The sequence below is a fragment of the Ovis canadensis genome, chromosome 11, assembly GCF_042477335.2.
Source record: "Ovis canadensis isolate MfBH-ARS-UI-01 breed Bighorn chromosome 11, ARS-UI_OviCan_v2, whole genome shotgun sequence".
NCBI lineage: Eukaryota > Metazoa > Chordata > Mammalia > Artiodactyla > Bovidae > Ovis > Ovis canadensis.
Window position 1 is genome coordinate 28,941,921 of NC_091255.1, and position 19,523 is coordinate 28,961,443.

The window sequence follows — 19,523 nt, forward strand, 5'->3', positions numbered from 1 at the left end:
TCGGTTGTGTCTGACTCTTTGCAACCCCCATGCACTGTGGCTGGCCAGGCTCCTCTGTCCCACGGGATTTCCCAGGAAAGAATACTGGAGTGGGTAGCCATTTCCTTCTCCAGGGGATCTTCCCAGCTCAGGGATCAAACCCAGGTCTCTTGGGGCTGCTGCATTGGCAGGCAGATGCTTTACCAGTAGCACCGCCTGGAAGGCTAATCGGTCATTGCACTATTTCTTGGTTGTTCTCAGATTCGGCCTCAGAATCCTTCTTAACACAGCACTCTAGGTAGCCGTGCCTGACACCTCAGACGCACATGTTGAACAAATATTTCCAGTCCCTAATGTAGTTCAAAGGCCTGCTTTTACTGATGAGGAAACAAGGTCAAAGAAAGGAAATGACTTGCTCGAAGTCAACCACCAGTCAACTGAAGGTCAGAGATGACGCCCTTAGCAAGAGTGCAGTCACCGTGACTTTTCTGCCTGAGATTACAGGGCCTTGCGTTCAAGCTCACTTTCTATTCTCAATGAAATTGCTGGTCATTAGTCTCAGGAATTACTTCACATATTTGGGATTTTATTTTAGACTCCTTCATGGATTCATGATGACTTTTTTGTTAGGGTCCCATTACACCTTATTTCTCTCACTTTCCATAAAATCATTTCTTTTGTCTCTCTCGCTCTTTTTTGTCCACCAAGAACAGTAATATGAATAGAGTAAGAGAAGCTAAACTCTGGAGTGAGGCAGATATAACTTCAAATTTGTCACCATGGGACCGTGTGACCTTGGGCAAATAAACTCTCTGAACCTAATTTTTCTCATCTGTAAGATGGGGTTTCTTTTATAGGATTAACTAAGATAATATTGCTTCCCTTTCCCATTTGCTATATCTTTCTGAATTCTCTTTATCTTTTTTTTTTGACACAAGCCAGGATCCATCTAGGGTGGGGTCTAAAGTAGGGTCACATGCCTGTTACCCCCAATCCATGGCAGACATTGTTAACCAATGTTGATTGTTTCTTGCTGAGGCCACATGGGACTTCAGAATCCTTCTCAACACTGTTATGCAGGCAGCCACTACCAATTGATTAGATAGGCTATGGAAGAAGAAACATGTTTGTTGTTCCTCGTCTGAGGTTGCTACACTATTGATTGTATTGACTTATTTGACCACATCATAGCTGGAGAAATGCTGCATATTCTAACTGTGGCCCACCAGGCTCCCCAGATCCTAGACTGTCAGAAAAAAAGGTCAATGGATGCTGGCTCCAGATACACCTCACATAGAATTTTGCCAGTTTCAAGAAGGCTGGGAAGATATTCTGATTTGAACAACTCTCAAAATGGCTGCATGAGGACTCAAAGGGAAACACAGCCAGGGTGAGATAACAGAGTCGGCAAGAAGGTTGGTTCCTCTGCACATCCGATGGTGGGGCTGTCATTCCACACCCGCCCCACGGATTGGCAGGCCCGAGGATACAGCAGATGGCCTACATTCTGTTCGGGAGACCATGGCAGCTCTGATGTGTTAGACACTTGGGAGGAGGGAGGAAACTGGGGTGGGGGAGGTGGCTGCAGGTCAGAGGGCTCTCTGCTGCTCTGGGTCAGAGGGGTCTGGGGGCCCAAAGCCTTGAGAAAGCAGGACCAGCCCCTATTTCTCAGGATGCTCACTAAAACAGCCCATCTGTGCCTTGGCATTCTGTACCAGACACTGAACGCGGTGCCCAAACTAGATAGGCAGCCAGGCCCATACCCCCTGGAGCAGATGGTCCGCCGATGTCCTGTGTCTTTCATCTGAGTCTGTGGTGGAGGGTCCAGGGAGTGCCTGTGACCTGCCAGGACAGGACTACTCTCTGCCCAGCCCCAAGATGTCACACTGTCTTTGCCAGGTGACCTGAGACTAATCTTAGCATGTCACAGGGAAGAAGAGCCTTTCTCATCACACGGACTGGAGCCTTAGGGTTCCGGTGTCCCTTTCCAGGGTGACCCAGGAAGAGACGAGTCTCGCAGGGCGGGCGCCTGCAGGAATCTTCACCGGGAGAGGGAATGCCTCTGTTTCAGGAAGGGGCCAGAGTGGGCACGGCTCCTCCCACCGGCTGCCAGGTGGGTGCTGGGCAATGGAGCAGAGCTAATGGGCACCTCCCGTCACTGTCGATTGCACTGATTGTGTTATCTGGGGGGACTGAGCACTTGGTTAAATGGAATGGAGATAGCATATCAAACGAGCAAATTGATTCCACAATCAGCTGCCGCTTGGTCCCTGAGGGTGCTCCCCACTGTCAGAGAGGGTAGGATAATCTGTGGGAGACAAGCCATTTCTACGGAGAGGGCGTCTCCAGACACTCTGGTTGATTCTGATGGAAGCCTCTGGCCCTGTGACCTCCCTCGCCAGGTTCCTGGGGTTCTCTCTGCCTGGGCTGACTGAGATCAAAGGTATAGAGGCTGACAAAGAGGGTGTGATATAGGGGAGGTGTGTGTTAACTGCTCAGTCATGTCTGACTCTTTGCAACCCCCACCATGGACTGCGGCTCCTCTGGCCATGGGATTTTCCCGGCAAGAATACTGGAGTGGGTTACCAGGTGTCGGGGGCCAAATGCCCAGTCGCTTCAGGTACCCTAATATGTACCAGACAGAGTCAGGCCATCCCCAGATCTTGGATTATGTGACACTACAAGGCTGTGAGGTGAGACTCTTATTTCCACATTACTGGAAAAGAACTGGAAGCCTAGAGAGGTAAGGTGACGACCTGCCTGGGGCACTGTGGTGGAACTGGGATCTGAACCTACCTTGATCTGGTTCAAAAGCCCTAGTCTTTCCAGGACACCAGTCTGCCTCACAGGAGGAGGGGACTGGTACTCCGCAGCAGAGAACCCTCTAGCCAGTACAGGAAGCTAAGGCCCAGAGAAAGGACTGGACCTGTCCACGGTCTGATGCAGGTTGGAGGTGGAGCTGGGGCCACAGTTTCTGGCACCTGGGACCTAAGCTGAGTCTGAGCCGAGCTGGGCCCCCAGGAGGCCTTTGGGCTGGGACCCAGGGAGCCCCATTCTGTGCCCCAAGCGCATTTGAGTCTGGAACTCAAAACCGGAGGCCAAGGACACTGCTTCACAGGGAGGGGGCACCGCGTCACACAGGCACCAGGGTTTAAATGTCAGCTCTGCCACTTAAAAGTCAAGGGAGCCCAGGCCAGTCACCGCTGTGTCCTGAGCTAAAAACAGGCACTTTGGACAGGTTTTATGAGAATCTTAATGTTCTAAGTAGCAGGGGTTTCTGGGGGGAAGGGTGGTGGTGGGGGTACAGAAGGTGAGGCCACACTCCGAGGGGGCTGCCCTCTGGGGTTGGGAGAGGCTGGCCCGGATGAGGCCACCCTCTCCTTCCTGGGGGACCATGTTCCCTGTTGTGTAGCAGTGTGTGCGACCTCGAGGATGTCAGTGTTGTTGTCATCTGTTAAAGGAGGATAATATTGTACCACATGGTGCAAAAGATCGCCGCCTCCAAGGCTGGCATGGAGCTGGGGGACAGTGGCCCATAGCTATACAGCCCCCCAGGATACCCCGGCTGCCCGGTCCACCTGGTGCCTGGACACAGGAATGCACTCCCTGGGCGGCCGCTCCCTCCCCCGCTCTCGAGGGCCCGGGCTGGGAAAAACCTCCTCCGCTCCCCGCTTCCCGCTCCCCGCAGCGGAGGCCCCAGCTTCCCGGCAGCCCCCAGCCCTGGAGTGGCCCCGCCGCCACCGCCGCCTGGGCCCTCCCCCCGCATTAGCTCTTAAGCTATGCAAATAGACATCGGAGGGAGCCCTGTTTAAAGTATTTAGACGAAATGAAAAAAGGCTTTCATCGGCACTAATGAGCCATTCAGGATGCCTCCCCGGTGGATTCTCTCCCGCTCCGCCTCCCGGCCCCCGCTGCACCCCTGTGGCCCCTCTTGGGATTGGAAGCCCCCTCCTCTCGGCTCCAGCCCGGTCCTCCCAGGGAGAGCCGCCGACCCCCCTCCCCGCCCCCCCCCCCCCCCCCCCCCCCCGCCCCGTCCTCCCCTGAACCCAGCGAGGTGAAGGTGGAGATGGAGCGGCGGGTGAGGGGTCGCGATGCATCCTCCACCCCCACAGACTGGGATCCAAATGCGGCGGGGTGCTCATCTCTGATTTGGGAAGCCCATAACGACTGGGGACTCTTCTTCATAGCTTCCAGGGGTAGTGTTTTGTCCCTGTCTGACAGATGGGGAAACTGAGGATCAGTGAGGCCCAGGATGTTGCCAGGGGTCACAGCATGGGTGGGCTGAGGAGCTTGAACCGGTTTGTATGGAGGCAATGGGGGAGGGTGGTAGTCTTTTCTTTTGGCTGCCCCAGACAGCAGGCAGGTTCCCCCACCAAGGGTGGAACCCTCCCCATGCATCAGAAGTGCAGGGTCTTAACCACTGCATCACCAGGGAAGTCCGGGGTAGTGGTCTTCATGCAGTGTAGACCTGGGGCAACTGCTGTGCCAGGCCCAGGTGGGCTGCCTGCTTAGGGCTACTGTTTCTGCAGATCTCTCTGCTCCAGACAGAAAAACCTCAGCTTCCAATCCCCCATCTATCTCTCACTAGCAGTGTGACTTGAGCTGGGGGCTGCCCACCGGAGCATTTGCTTCTTCATTTGTGGAGTGGGGTCCTCCTGGTTTGGGGACGGCCAACTAGAGACAGGCCCCTCTGCCGCCCTGCCCCCCATCCTCTGCCAGGGCAGGAGGGGCCTGTTGGTCTCAGAGGTCGGCATATGGAGGGGGGCCCCAGAGTCCTCAGACAGGTCAGGCTTGATCCCCACTTGTGGCAGCACCAGCTTTCAGCTGTGGGGAGCATGCCTGCTGGTGGGTAGAGGGGGAGTCTAGGGGTTACAGTGGGCAGGGAGCCTGCCCCTTGGGGCTCTGGAGGTTAAGCTGGCCTAGCATAGGGAGAATGAGAATTTAATGGGATCCATTTATTATCCCATAAAAGCTAATGAGTTTATTCTGGAGGTTCCCTGGTCCCTTTCAAGTTTTAATAGGGGATTAGTGAGCGCCTGGCCCCTGCAGACCCCCATTGTCCCAGAGCCTGAGGGCAGGAAGAGAGGCCCCCAGAGTAAGAGCACTTGGGCTCCCCCCAGAGCCAGAGCCTGGTATCCACAGTGACAGAGTCACTGGGCCCAGGCCTGCCTCCTGAACTGAGGGCCCCCAGCTAGAGGCTGGCAGGGTCACAGAGGGCCCCTGAGGCCTGAGTCCATGTGCCACTACTGACATAATTACCCCACAGTATTCCTGTGTCTGAGGTAGGTTTTCTGCTGTTGACTTCCTGTATTAACAGGAAAGGCAATATAAACCCAATAGAACAGATGGGGAGACTGAGGCCTACAGCTGGGGTGTGGCTTCTCCAAGATCACCCAAAAGCTATGGCAGAACCAGAATGGATACGTTCTGCCTCCTGTGCTTTGGAGGCAGGCAGCTGTCCTTCCTCGTGCTTATGTGCTAACCAGGCACTCAGCACCTTCACATGTAATCACCTATCCTCCCCAGAGATAGAGCCATTTGAAGCCCAGAATGGTGAAGTAAGCTGTCTAAGGTTGCACAGCCAGTGCGTGGCAAGCCTGGGACTAGGACCCAGAGCTCAGCAGCTCCTCGCTCAGCTTTGTCTACTGCTGCCGCTGGCCCTCAGCTGTACTTCTTCACTATCTCCCCATTAACTGGCCGCCACTATCCTAGGGCACTCATGCTGAGAGCCCTGCAGCTTAGGGTGATGGGAAGGAGGTCCTGGTGGTGTCCTGGAGGGACCATTGTTGGGGTGGACAGTGGTTTGAGTGGAGGAGAAACCCTCCCAGGGAACTCTCTGCCAAAACAGGTGCCTTCCCCCTTCTGCCCCATTTGCTCACTTCTTTGCCTCTTTAAGGGCTTCCTTGGTAGCTCAGAATCTGCCTGCAATGCAGGAGACCCAGGTTCAATTCCTGGGTTGGGAAGATGGCCTGGAGAAGGGAATGGCTACCCACTCCAGTATCCTTGCCTGGAGAATCCCACGGACAGAGGAGCCTGTTGGGCTACAGTCCACGGGGTCGTAAGTAGTTGGCCTTGACCGAGCAACTGTCTAAGTCTTTTGTCTCTTTAAACTTTCCCCATCCTACCAAACCCAGCTCCCGTCCCTCCTGGGCAGCAGGGAGCCACCCCTGCCTGGCCCAGGGGGTGACAACAGCTCTCTCCTCTGATCTCCTGGTGGCACTTCTTGGTGGACCCTCAGCGTGGGTACAACTTGTGCCCATGGCCAAGGATCCAGCACAAGGCACATCTCTCTCCCTTCATCTCTGCTCTTAGCTGCTGACCCTGGGGCCAGGCACAGTGCAGGGTGGGCTCAGAGGATGCAGTCTCCAAGCCAGGATTCTGCCTGTCTGCACACTCAGAAGGCTTCCTGCTCCCCAAAGTACTTGGCCCTTGGCCGGCAGGGGTGGGCAGGGGAGGGTGGGGTGTGTCCTGCAGGGAGAAGATGGGCAGTCAGCCCTTGGCAGTGCCCCAGCACAGCCCCAACTGGCACTTGATGAAGAGTCTCTACCAGAGCGAGCTGGTGGGCCTCCAGCCTCAGACTATCCTCCCTTCCTCTACCATTGACCACTGCCCCATCGCACCCTCTTACTATATTCTCTTGGCCAACTTGTGGCAGTTTGGTCAAATCTGAAGTACAGAGATGAGTGGGGCACCTCCTCTCGTCTGGGATCCAGGCAAGAAAGTGGCCAGTCCCCAGAATCTGAGCTCTTGTAGCCTCTGTGTACATCTCAGCCCACCCTCATTCATACAGGAAGAAACGGAATCCAGAGAGGTTTCCCAGGTCACACAGCAAACCTGGGGCAGGGCTAGAACTCAAGATGTTGGGGCTCAAAGGGCATCTGGCCCAACTGTTCTGAACAGTGAACCCTCCTCTACTCCTGGGGCCATCTGCCATCTGAGGGTATACCTCCAGTGACAGAAGGTGTGCCAGGAGCAGCTACCACCCTCACTGTACTAGAGTGGGTGGGTAACCCTGGGCTTCATCAGCTCCAGGGTTGGGGTCTTCTTGCCAGATGCAGGGAGTGTGGGTGGGTATAGCAGGAAACAGCCAGGAGTTAGCCCGCCAGTCTTGGTCCTGCCCCTAAGAGGTTAATCCCTCTGCAGAAATCACTCCCCCATTGCAAGCCTCCATTTCCCCATCAGTAAAACAGAGAAGGTATCTAAGGGCCCTGCCAGCTCTCACCTTCCAGAATCCAGTGAGCCACAAAGGGCTCCATGAATAAAAATACGGAAGGCCACTGTTTACTGGTGGCTCAGACAGTAAAGAATCTGCCTGCAATGCAAGAGACCTGGGTTCAGTCCCTCGGTTGGAAAGATCCCCTGGAGGAGGGAACAGCTACCCACTCCAGTATTCTTGCCTAGAGAATTCCACAGACAGAGAGGCCTGGTGGGCTACAGTCCACAGGGTCACAAAGAGTCCGACATAACTGAACGACTAACATTTTCACTGTTTACTGAGAATTTATCACACGCCTAACACCATTAGAAGTGCTTTACCAGAATCAACTCATTTAACCTCCCAGAATTACTCTGAGATATGAACTTTCATAGATGAAGAAACAGGGACCCAGGGAAGGGCAACTGTCAAGTTACCAGTTTGGATGTGTCAGATTCAAACGTAGATGCCTTGCAGCCCTAGAGCAGTGCTGGCTAATATAATTTTTCTGATGATGGAAATGTTTTATATCTGCATTTGCAACATGGTAGTCAGTGGCCACACATGGCTAGTGAGCCCTTGAAGTGTGGCTAGTGAGCCCTTGAAGTGTGGCTAGTGAGCCCTTGAAGTGTGGCTGGTGAGACTGAGGCACCAAATTTGAAATTCAATTTCATGTTCATGAATTTAAACCACCACATGTATGTAGTAGCTACCTTGATAGAAAGTGTAGCTCCATCACCTGACCTCTTGACCCCAGCAGTATTCACTTTTCAGAAGGGAAGAGCCTGGCCAGTGTGGGGGGTGGGAGATGGCATTCCAGAGAAGATTAAGTCGGGCTGGTGGTGTCTACCCTCCTCTTTGGGCCTGGGGCCAGGCAGGGAGAGGTGACAAGGAGTCCTGGGACTTCCTTAGGTTTTTCATAAAGGCCTCAAGAGAGGGGCCTGTCAGCCATTCAGTCCATCAAGGAGGGACCGGCACTGCCCGCCCATGATGTCTGCTTCCCTACCTTGTCTGAGCACTGGTGTTCTGAGAGGTGGGGTGTTCAGTGGGCAATTTGGGGAGCTCAAGCAGAGCCACTGTAGGAGGTCTTCATGGATGGAGGGCAGCCAGGAATGCTTGGCCTCCGGTGATTTGGCCCAAGATGGGCTCAGGGTGTGTGGACATTCTATGACAATGTCCGCTGTGCTGGCCGACCTGCCCCTACCTCTCTGCCCAGTCAGGCACATGGGGGCAGGGAGCCTGGCCTGGCCACACCCCAGGGCTCCTGGGGCAGCCCCAGAGTAGCTGCCTGACCTTGGGACCAGTCAGGGGAGGGCCTCACACTGAGCACCCTCCATGGGTCAGGCAGGACTGCCTAGGGAGCTGTCTTCCACTCAGAGCAGCACCTTTTATGCCTGGAATCAATATTTCACACTTTACATGTGAAGAGATTGGGGCTGAGAGGCAAAGTGATTCATTCTAGTTCACATGGGAGGGAACTGGCAAATAAGGGGTTTGAACTAGGTTTTCCTGCTCCACAGTCTGAGCTTAAGTTTTTACTGCAGAGTTGCTGCTCCACGTGTGATTATGTGGGCCTATGTGTACACCTGAGTGTATGTGCCTGCACACACGTGCGTGTGTAGTTCCAGACACGCTAACATAAGTCATTTCCACTTGTCCTTGCCTATGGATGCCATACCCTGGAACCCAGCCTCACGGTCCCGGGCAGGCTCTGCCTCCCGGAAGTGATGCCTTTCTCCCCAAGGCAGCTGTGCTCCCTCCTTTTCACTCTGCCACCTTCTTGGAACTCGCCTTGACCCTTCCCAGAGCCCTGTGGCTGGGACAGCTCCCCAGGCTCTGGGTGTGTGGTGGGGAGAAGGGACAGGGCTCTGGGCTCCCTCCCCACAGCCCCCTCCCTCCCGTAAGGCTGTGACCAGGGGCTCAGGGTACAGGGAGCTCCCAGCTAACTGCCACGTTCGCCGCTTTCCAATTTAAAATCTAATATGGTCTCGCCACTGCAGAGCTGGGGGCTGGAGAGGTGATTAATGAGGCCTCTGCTGCAGCGTCACCTGCTGTGCTCTACACCTTCCCCTGTGCCCTGTGTTCTCCCTCCTGCCTGCCCGCTGCCCCTGGGGACCTGGGGGTCCTAATCCTGCCGGCTCACAGTTCCTGGTGCTTGGCAGGAGGCATGGGAGTTGGGGGCCTGAGGTGGGGGATTGGGAGAGAACTAGGGGCTGGGCTTGGAGCAGTGGCGGGGGAGCAGGGCTGATGGCCATCCATGGGCAGGCTGGAAGAAAGAGGAGGAACTCTCTGGGCATCCTTGGGCATCACCTCCCTCACCACCCAGAAGCTGATCAGTCTGCTAAACTCCACTCCATCATGCCCACTGGCAGGAGTGTGGCCAGGGCAGAGGAGGGACATGGCCCCAAGCTGGGTGCCCAGGTCAGCCCTCCCCCAGCACCAACAGCTCCCACCACCTCCTCAGTGACAGCAGGGATCATATTTCTCTGACTGGAAGCCTTGAAAATGTCAGCTGGGATGAGGAAGGCTGTGAAGGCAGAAAGGCATTCTCCTTGGAGCTGGTACCAGCCCAGTGGTGGAGTTGGGAAACAGGAGGGTTGTTCTAGGGAGGAATGGCCATCCCCTCTGTCCTCTGCCCCCTGCCCAAGTCCAGACATTGGCCAAGGAGAATCCCTCCCAGCCGCTGAGCCCGGCAAGGCACCAGGACCCGAGATCGGGTACCACCCTGGGTCCTAGATCAGCATCTCTGGGTTGCTGCCCCTTCCCAACCCCCTCTGAAGTTCAAAAACTGGCAAGACTGAGGTGGCTCCCAGGTCCTGTGCCCACCTCTGAGCCTGGTAGCCCCAAGATTGTGTGGCCTTTGGTCAGAGGAAGAGACTCACTCTGTGTACCACGGGTCCAAGTGACCTTGTGACCTTTGCCCTTTGGCTGATTCTGTCAGCTCTATCTGGGAGGAGATGGGTTGGCTGAGGAGGGGTCTCTCTCCCCTGGAGGTCATTAGAGTGTCTGTCCTTAGCTTGGAAAGCTGAGGAGCCTGGTGAGGCCTTGTCAGAGCCGTCTCCAGCATGGGAGGTAGCTTTGCCACTGACAGGCTGTGTGACCTTGGGCTTTTCTTGCTCTCTCTGGGCCTGTTTTGGCTTTCCATGTAGTACTTCGTTCCTGGTTTCTCCTAGGTTCTGCGGGTGGGTGGTTGGGTGAGAGGGTGGAGAGCCCCTCTGCTCTCAGTGCCCAAGTGCAGGGTTGATGGAGCCTCATGGTGGGCAGTGGTAAAGGCGGAGGGGGCCTGGCAGGGCAGGTGACTATGCTCTGTTGACTTGCCCATTTCCTCTGGTTGTTACTGGGCCCCGGTCTCCTCATCTCCAGCACCAGAAGACCTCGTGTGTGTGTGTGGGGGGGGGTAATCTCATCCAGGTATGCTCTCTCCCTTGACTTCCTGCCACTTTGAACCCCATTCTGCCCTTCCAGCTTCTATGGGGGAAACTCTGGGAGTCCTGCCTTACTTCTAAATGTCCTGTGGAAGAGTCCCTGGAGGCCTGGGATCTGCACTTAGAGGCTTGGAGGGGGCAGAGAAAGGGCAGCCTGGGAACTTCTCCTAGTGGCATGGGGCCTAAGCTTCCCCAAGGCATGGCCCCTGTACCTGTGGACCATCCCAGACTCCCCTTGTTTCCATGGGACTCTGAGGCTCCCCATGCTCAGCTTGTCCTCCCCACTTCCCCCAGCAGGCCTGAGTTGGGGAGGGGAGGGGTGCAGAGCTGCTGAAAATAGCAGCAGCAGCTCACATCTCCTTGAGGGGTCAGTGGAGCCCAAGACTGGGGAGGTAGAGAGTGGAATGGGCCCTGGGGAGAGGAGAGACCAGCCTGAGCTGAGACCTGCAGTGCCTGCATCCAGGGCCACAGAGTCCCGGGGTATGGGGACAGGAGTGCACAGACATGCAGGGACATATGGATACAGACACTCATAGATGGGCCAGCCAGGGCAAGATGTATACATACACGGCTACCTGCAAATCGGGGCTTCTTCTCCTCCAGACCCCCCAGGAACACCAGCTGGACTCAGCTGTGCATCCCCTAATCCCTCTGTCTCCTCTCTTGCTCCAACCTTGCTCTGACTTCTTCCAAGGACCCTGCCAGGTGGAGTGTGTGTACGCCTTGAGTTGAGAAGGCTGAGTCCTCTCCCCGTGTCCCTGCCAGTCTCCTCTACTTGAGGCCGAGGGCAGTGAAGGACACAGAAACACCAGGGGTAGCGTCAGGAATACAGGTGAAACAGACTAGGCTCAGGGCAGCACCCTGACCTGAACAGCAGGCCTAGACTGGCAGGCAGGGTAGGGGGATGAACGGGAGATGGCTGGACCCAGAAGATCAAGGCTAGAACTCTGCCAGAAGGTGGGAAGAGTGGAGTGGGCAGTGAAGGAAAGTGGACAAGGGGAGGCTGGACAAGCAGATGCACTGGTGACCTCCGTCAGACAAGCCTTGTTTGGTCCCACCTTTAACACCTTTCCCTGGAGATGCCAGGGGCTCTTCTGTCCTCAAAAGAAAGTGAATCCCTCTCTCCCACTTCCTCTAACCAGCCAGAAGATAGGACCTCACAACAGGAGGGAGCCAGCCAGCTGCCCGAGCAGATGTTTCTAATCACTAGCACATCCCCTTGCTGGATATAAATGATATCTCAGAATGTCCATCAGAGCAGCAACCCAGGGTGAAGGCACTTAGAAGTACCCTACCCCCAATGGCTAGTCTCAGCTTCCTAGTCAGGCCTGGGCCAGCTTGTGCTCACTGTCCACTCCTACCTTACAGGCCAGCCCTGGACTCCTCCACTTTCTGATCTGCCCCTCCAGTGACTACCTGGAAATCAGCCCCTCCTGGTGCTGGACAGCTCCGGCTATAGGCATATGCTCCTCTTAAGCAGGGCTTCCAGTTTCCTCCCTGTCACCAACTCCTCTGATTTTCTTTGATCTGGATGCCGTTTTTTGAAAGAGGTGGGACAGGTGCCATGAATTCCTGAGGAAACTGAGACACAGGGGAGTGACATGATTTGCCCCAGGTCACCTAGGTAGTAAGGGCTTCCCTGGTGGCTCAGCCAGTAAAGAATCTGCCTGTTATGTAGGAGACCTGAGTTCAGTCCCTGGATAGGGAAGATCCCCTGGAGAAGGGAATGACTACCCTCCTCTAGTACGCTTGCCTGGGAAATCCAATGGACAGAAGAGCCTGGAGGGCTATCATCGATGGGATCACAAAAGAGCTGGACATGACTGAGCACACGCAGCAGCAGCAGCATCTAGCTAGTAGGAGCCAGTTTCAGGTTTAAACCCGGGAGTCCTGGCCCTCTGACCAGCTTTCTTCTAGTCACGTTCTTCCTTTGGGGCCACCCCCCCTCCAAGGCACAACTTGGCTCTCCACATGGTGCAGTATCCCCCCTTACAGGCTCTGGGGCTCCCTAGGCACCTGCTGGCTGGTGGGACCGGGGCCAGATGCTCAGCAGGTGGCAGCTTGGGGGACAAAGGAGCTGATGCTCAGCTGCTGGGCTGCGAGGGAGGGAGGGAGAAGCTGTGGGGGTGGGGAGGGGAGGAGGGATCGGTGCTGGGAGTGGGAGGGGCTGGGTCTGCTTCTGTGCCTTTAATAAGGAGACAGAATGCAAAGCGGGGTAAAACAGCATGCAAATGAACATCTGTTAGGGGCTGCTCTGTGGTTCAGGCACTTTTCACAGGGGCCCTGCAGTTCTGCCCTTGCAGCCCATGACCAGCTGGAAGGAGAGTCCTGAGGGTAGAGAGAGGAGTCAGTGGGAGGGGAGGAGTGGGTGACTGGGGGAGATGCTGAGGTTTTTGCCAGGGTGCAGGAGTCCAACTGGGCTCCTGGGGACTTCACTGCGGGAAGGGAGAGACCCGCACTTTGGATTATTCTGCAACACTGGTGGTTTGGTGGCAGGTTCAGTTCAGTTCAGTTCAGTCATGTCTAACTCTTTGCAACCCCATGGACTGCAGCACACCAGGCCTCCCTATCCATCACCAACTCCCGGAGTTTACTCAAACTCATGTCCATTGAGTCAGTGACACCATTCAACCATCTCATCCTCTGTCATCCCCTTCTCCTCCCATCTTCAATCTTTCCCAGGATCTTTTCAAATGAGTCAGTTCTTCACATCAGGTGGCCAAAGTATTGGAGTTTCAGCATTAGTCCTTCCAATGAATATTCAGGACTGTTCTCCTTTAGGATGAACTGGTTGGATCTCCTTGCTGTCGAAGGGACTCTCAAGAGTCTTCTCCAACACCACAGTTCAAAAGCATTAATTCTTTGGCGCTCAACTTTCTTTATAGTCCAAATCTCACATCCATACATGACTACTGGAAAAACCATAGCCTTGACTAGACGGGCCTTTGTTGGCAAAGTGATGTTTCTGCTTTTTAATATGCTATCTAGGTTGGTCATAACTTTTTGGTGGCAGGAGGGACCCTGTATCTCCTCTGACTTCTTGGGGGCTTAAAGGGACCCTCAGACCCAGCAGAGATGGGAAGAGTTGTGATGGAGGGCACCAAGTAAGGCCTGGCCCAGGGATCCCAGAGTCTTGCTGGGGCCCTCAAAGACTAAAAAGATGAGCCCTCTGACTACAGGTAAGAAACTGAAGCTCAGAAGAGTCCCTGGCTAGGAATCTTTTGTCCTTTTGAAGGTGAGTGGTTGGATGCTGTTTGGCAACTTATTTGTATCGCATTCAATTAAAATCAGAGAGTCTGTAGTGTAGCTGGTGAGGCAGTCACGGCTGAGCTTGTGAAGATTAAGGGCAGGGATTATGCTGTATTCCTGTCTATTAAAGCACCTGATAGGTGCTGTAAATAGAGAGGTGTTGCATGGAGAGGGGATGGGTAGATGAGGGATGGATAGGCTAAGTTCCTGATGTGGGGCAGGTGAGAGAAGAGAGAGAACCCTGTGGGCTGGATGATCAGATAAAGAGGGGGTGGTTGAATTGAAACAAATAGAAGGTTCCAGATATAGCATTCCAGGTATGGGAAAATGGCTAAGGGAAAATGGAGAGGTTGGATTAAACAAGGCATGTACAGGGTCTAGGGTTCAGTCTCTCTCTGTCTCTCCATTGCCTCTTTCCCACCCACTGATTCCTTCTCATCTCCTGGCAGAGCCCCTTGTCACTACTGGGCCCAGCCAGGACCCCAGCCCACCCCCCACCCTGTATCCCTGGCTCCTTTCCACCAGCCTGCCTGCCAGCCAGGCTGCAGACTCTGCAGCCTGAGACCCGGATTGTTGTTAGAGAAGCGGCAGGTTTGTTTACTCCAGAGCCCGCCGAGAAATCTCAACAATCAATGGCCAACAACACTGGCGGCGCAGCGGCATCGATTCTTGCCTCCAAGGGCTGGCAGCCCGGTGGCAGGTAGGCAGGTGGAGGGAAGCTGGGGCAGGCTTGGTGCCCAGTTCTGTCCAAGAGCTGAGATTCAAGGCAAGCTTGGGCCTTCCCTGCCAGGGGCTGGACCTCAGCAGGAGTGGGGATACCGGGTAGGTGGGGCAGCCCAGATTCAAGACAGGAGTGACTGGTACTCTTATTCACTAAGTCTCCTAAAAGATCAGAGAGTAAGAGTTACCCAAGGTCACTGGTCTCTGGGCCAAGACTTCAGGGTTCACTTGACCCCCAGTCCTGTGCTCTATCCTGGCCTCCAAGTGTCAGAAAGGGTGTTTTATTCTCCTGCCCTCTAAGGACTGAGCCAGATAAAGTATCCCTAATCTTCAGCAGTAAGGACTGAGGGTAGATGTCAGGAAAATAAGCCACTGTCACCACCAGAAACGTGCTAGAAGAAAGTCAGGGGCCATTTATATCTTGGGTCTGTCTGAACATGGGCTTGAACTTGGCTTATAAAATGCAGATAACAGCTTCTACCTCATAGAGGTGATATGAGGACTAAATGAGCTAATGTATATTATATAAAGCACTTAGTACAGTGCCTGGCACATTAGTTGGTAACTAATAAATACTTGCTATTATTGTTGCTACTACTACTATTAATAGGATAGTGATACTCTCCTGGGTTCTCATCTATTTGTACTGAAGATTTGCCTTAGGGTGGGGGAGTAGGCACAGTCCTGGCTGCAGTCAGATTTTGCAAAATGGAGAGGCACTTCCGAGTCATTTTATTACTTACTGGCTTTAAACCCAGGGTAAGTAACTTAATCTCTGAAACTCAGTTTTCCTATCTATAAAGTGGGGATAACTAGTCTCTGGTTTTATTAAATAGAAAAGGCTTAAAAATGAAAGACTTGGCTCCTGAGGGTACTAAGACAGGCCTCATACCCCAAAAAGATGTTCGTGAGATGGATAAATGAATGAACCCCTAGGGATGGATGTTCCCCAGGGACAGCTCTTTTAGGAGCTGTGGAAGGTTCATGGACATGAATTGTTGTGGTTCTGGAGGACTCCTTCACCTCCACCTTTTCATTTAAGTGCATGAAAGGCTCAGAGCAGCTCCCAAGGTTTCATATTGGTCCTGCCAAGCTCTGAGAGGGTGTCTGAAGATGAGATGGAAGAGGAAGTGATAAAGACAGATGACATGGGGTTGCCCCTCCCTTATCTCAGTTCTTAAGTTCATGCAGGGCACCCCTCCTAGGCAGCAGAAGTGGTGGGTACATGCTATGGGAAGGAATCAAGAAGCCTAGGCTCTGGGCTTAACTCTGCCATTGCCTACCTGTCCAGGTCAGGAGTTTATTCAATGGGTATTTAACGTCCACCAAGCGCCCCTGGGGACCCGAGCAGTGGTGGTACCAGGGCAGCTGGAGACAGGCTTTAGCCCTCTTAGAATGGCCATCAGAACCCCACCCCCAAGCCGCCTCAGGCTGACGGCGTGACAGCTTAATTTGTGGAAGGAAAAAACTAAGTCAAGGCTATAATTTACAGTTGGGATAATTGGCCAACCGTTAGGAAAGGGAAAAAATTCTAACATACAATCTATGTAAAAATAGTGTGCTTGCTACGCAAACTCAGCTTTAGTCCCAGCTGCCATGCACCCAACTCTCCTTTCTAAACAGGCAGCTGACCCTAAACTTCTTCCAGAGAAAAATTCTAGAACTGTCCTGAAATGGAGGGTCTGAGCAGAACATACTTGGCGCCTTCCCTTCTGTGTTCAGTCTTGCTCCTGGAAAGGGGCATCAGGCGCTAGGAGCTTGTGACCCCACAAGGTGGGCAACTTGATGGGGGAAAGCCAGGGGGTGATGGGAGCCCAGAAGACTGCCCCAGCTCAGGCTGAGGGTCTGAGAAACCATAGAGTAGATGCCCCATAAATATATGCTGAAGAACTCCATGAAGGGCCAACTAAGCTGGGACCTGAGGCATGAGGTAGAGTGAGCCAGGTTGGCCCAGGAGAGGAAAAGAATTTCAGGCAGAAGGGACAGCAAGAGCCCAGAAGCTGATGAGAACATGGCTAGTTCCGGGAACTGATTGTCTTGGCTGAGCAAGTTGGCTTCCTGCTGGAAATAGTCTGAAAGGGGCCTTGGAGACCTCCGAGTGTCTGCTCCCCACCTCCCAGCCGCTGACTCTGGCTGGTAGCATTGTCTCCTCAACACCACTCCCCCAGCCACTTACATACAGAGCCTGGCTCTTCTTCCCTGAGAGCAGGCCAGTAAGCTGAAGACCCAGAAATCTGCCCTAATGTGCTTTCAGGCTTGGTGCCCACCAGTTTGGTGCACCCTTAAATTGAACGTTCCAGAAGGTGGAGACCTACAGAGGACAGAGGCATGCCTGAGGCCAGACAGGTAGCCTGAGGCTCTTAACCACCTGAAGTGAGAGGTTCCTTCTCTAAAGTAACCCCTGCCTATAGGCCCTTTTCCACACCCTCTTTCTTATTTGGGGGCTGGGGTACCCAGCTCTGACAGCTCTGCCCAGGTGGAGGCGCAGCATCCCTGAACTGAGCCTAGCCTGGCAAATGGGGCCTGCAGAAGTGGGGACAAGGAGGGGAGGGGAGCTGGCAGGCTTGGACACCTATGTAGGGCTGGGGTGAAGGGAGGGCTTTAAAGAAGCAGGATTTTTAACGTGCCCCCCACCATTCAGACAGCCATTGGTGGGAGAGGTACAGAAGCTCTAATTAAGCCCAGTTTCTAATTAAACCCAGTCCCTGTGTCTCCTCGATCCCCATTAGCGCCCCATGGTGTCCCCAAGGCATTTTAAGCTGCCACCCTGCTGAGGAAGCTGGGACCGCCGCCAGGGCCTGCCAAGCTTGATGAGCTTGGGCCCGTGAGGGGTAAAAAGCTAACCCAGACTTTCCCTCCAGTCCACGGCAGTCTCTGGGCCCTCCAGTCTCCTCAGAAGCCCAGGGGAGTCTACTGGCTGCCATGTCAACCCCCGGGGCTCTGGGTACAATCTAGACTGTCTCCCACTGAGCCTTGTCCCCAGCACTCTCACGATGTGCCAGGCTGGGCAACAGGGGGAAGGGTTTGGCGCTAGCTTTGGCTTCAGCCCCCAGACTCAGGAATGTACCTTGAGACTCCAGCACCTATCACAGAGTCTGCAGGAAGCAGCAATTACCATTTCAGGTTAAGGCAGCCCTGGTTTGTTAACCCCTTCAGCACTAGGGCTCCTGGAGGCCAGGTTTTCCTTCTCTTCTTGCCTTCCAGACCCCGTTCCCCAGTTCTTGGCACAACGAATGACCCCTGCTTTCTGTCCTCTCCCTCACTCCTCCCACCAAACACTCCATCAGAGTTCAGAGATGGGGAGCATCAGGTCCAAGGTCACACAGCCAGTGGAGGGAGCCTCTGCCTCTGGACACCCAAGTCTCACCCCAGTTTCTGCAACTTCCACCTTCACCGTCTCCCCAGGCCACGTTCACACATGCAGAGTTTAATTAACTTTATTGATATTCAGAAATTAGGAGAATGACTAAAGGTAATTGCTCATTAAAAATCATTAAACTGACACAGCAGGCTTGGGCACACGCTGCCCCTCCCAAACCGCTTTCCTCCCACCTCGTGGCAGGATCACCAGCTACCAACTGCGGGGAGGATTACTGGTGGCTCACGGCGCCCCTCAAGCCTAATGCTGACTGTGCCCCCGCGGCTGCAGAGGGAGCAGGGAGCTGAGCCCATGGGGTTGAGCTTGGCCCAGCACCATCTTGCCGTGCCCCTCTAGGTCTCCACCTCTCCCATCTCCCGCCGCTTATGGATCACTTCTGGCTGCATCTGTGTCTCTCTGCCTAAACGTGAGCAAAGCTCTGAGGCTCCCCTCTTGAGGCCACGAGACTGAGGGATGCAGCACTCAGGCCGCAAACGCTCACAGCCTGAGGCCCTTACTGCTTGGGGCCTCCTTCTCATGGCTGAAGCCCCCAGGAGTCCTGAGATGGCCCAGTGCATTGTCTCTCAGTGAGACCACTCAGTACCCCAGGGACTGGGACCCTGCAGCCCTGCTGGGAGGAAGAGGTGCACCAGGGCTGGCCCAGGTCCAGGCCTTCTCTCCTCATGCCTGGCATTGCTGGGCTGCTTCCTCTTCTCCTTTGGGGGGTGGGTATAAACAAAGATCTTTCCAAGCAGGCAGACCCCTATTCAACATACCACTTGGGGGAGAAGTCTCTTGGGCACTGGAGAGGTCCAGAGGGTCAGGGAGGGACACTGGCTGGAGACACATTGACTCTCGGCCACAGAGTGAACCGGTTCTTCTCCATGCTCACACCCATGACCCCCCAGCGAGGCCCCGCCAGGCTACTGGACACCCCAGCCATCCTCCTGGAGACCCACAGTCTCACTCTAGCCCTGCAGGGAACTCTCTGGCAGAGGCTGCATCGCACACTAGCGGCCTTCCACACTCCTCACACCCACTCACTGCTGAGCCCTCATGCAACATCCAGACCTTCTGAAGCACAGACATACTTGGACCTACTCCTCCAGACACTCTGGGCCCTGACTACATTCACAGCAGCCCCACACACCCTCACGGGAGCCTTCGCACTATAGATTAGGAGGCACACACAGGCTCTGCAACCCAAGGGAGCTGTCCAGCGCAAGAATGTGGCCCAATCTCAAGATGTGTCCCAAACTCCCAGGGACATTTTCCGACAGCTGGGCCAGGATGCAAGCTTCTCTCCCTTCTCCCTGCCCCATTGCAGCAGGGCGTTCGGGACTTTTTCCCTCTCCCTCAACGGGAACACATAGTACTGAATTCCTGGAATCACAAAAGAACCCGGCAAAGGCCACCGGCCGCCAGGGAGCAGAGCGAGCATACCTGGCTGTGTGCTACTAGAACTAGAGGCTCAGAGAGGGGTTTCCATGTCTCTGAGGACAGAGAGCAAAGAAAACTGCGGTCCAGGGGCACAATCTGGCCCCATCTCCACTGTGCTGAGCTCCAACGAGGCCCGGGAAGATGGAATGATGAGGTT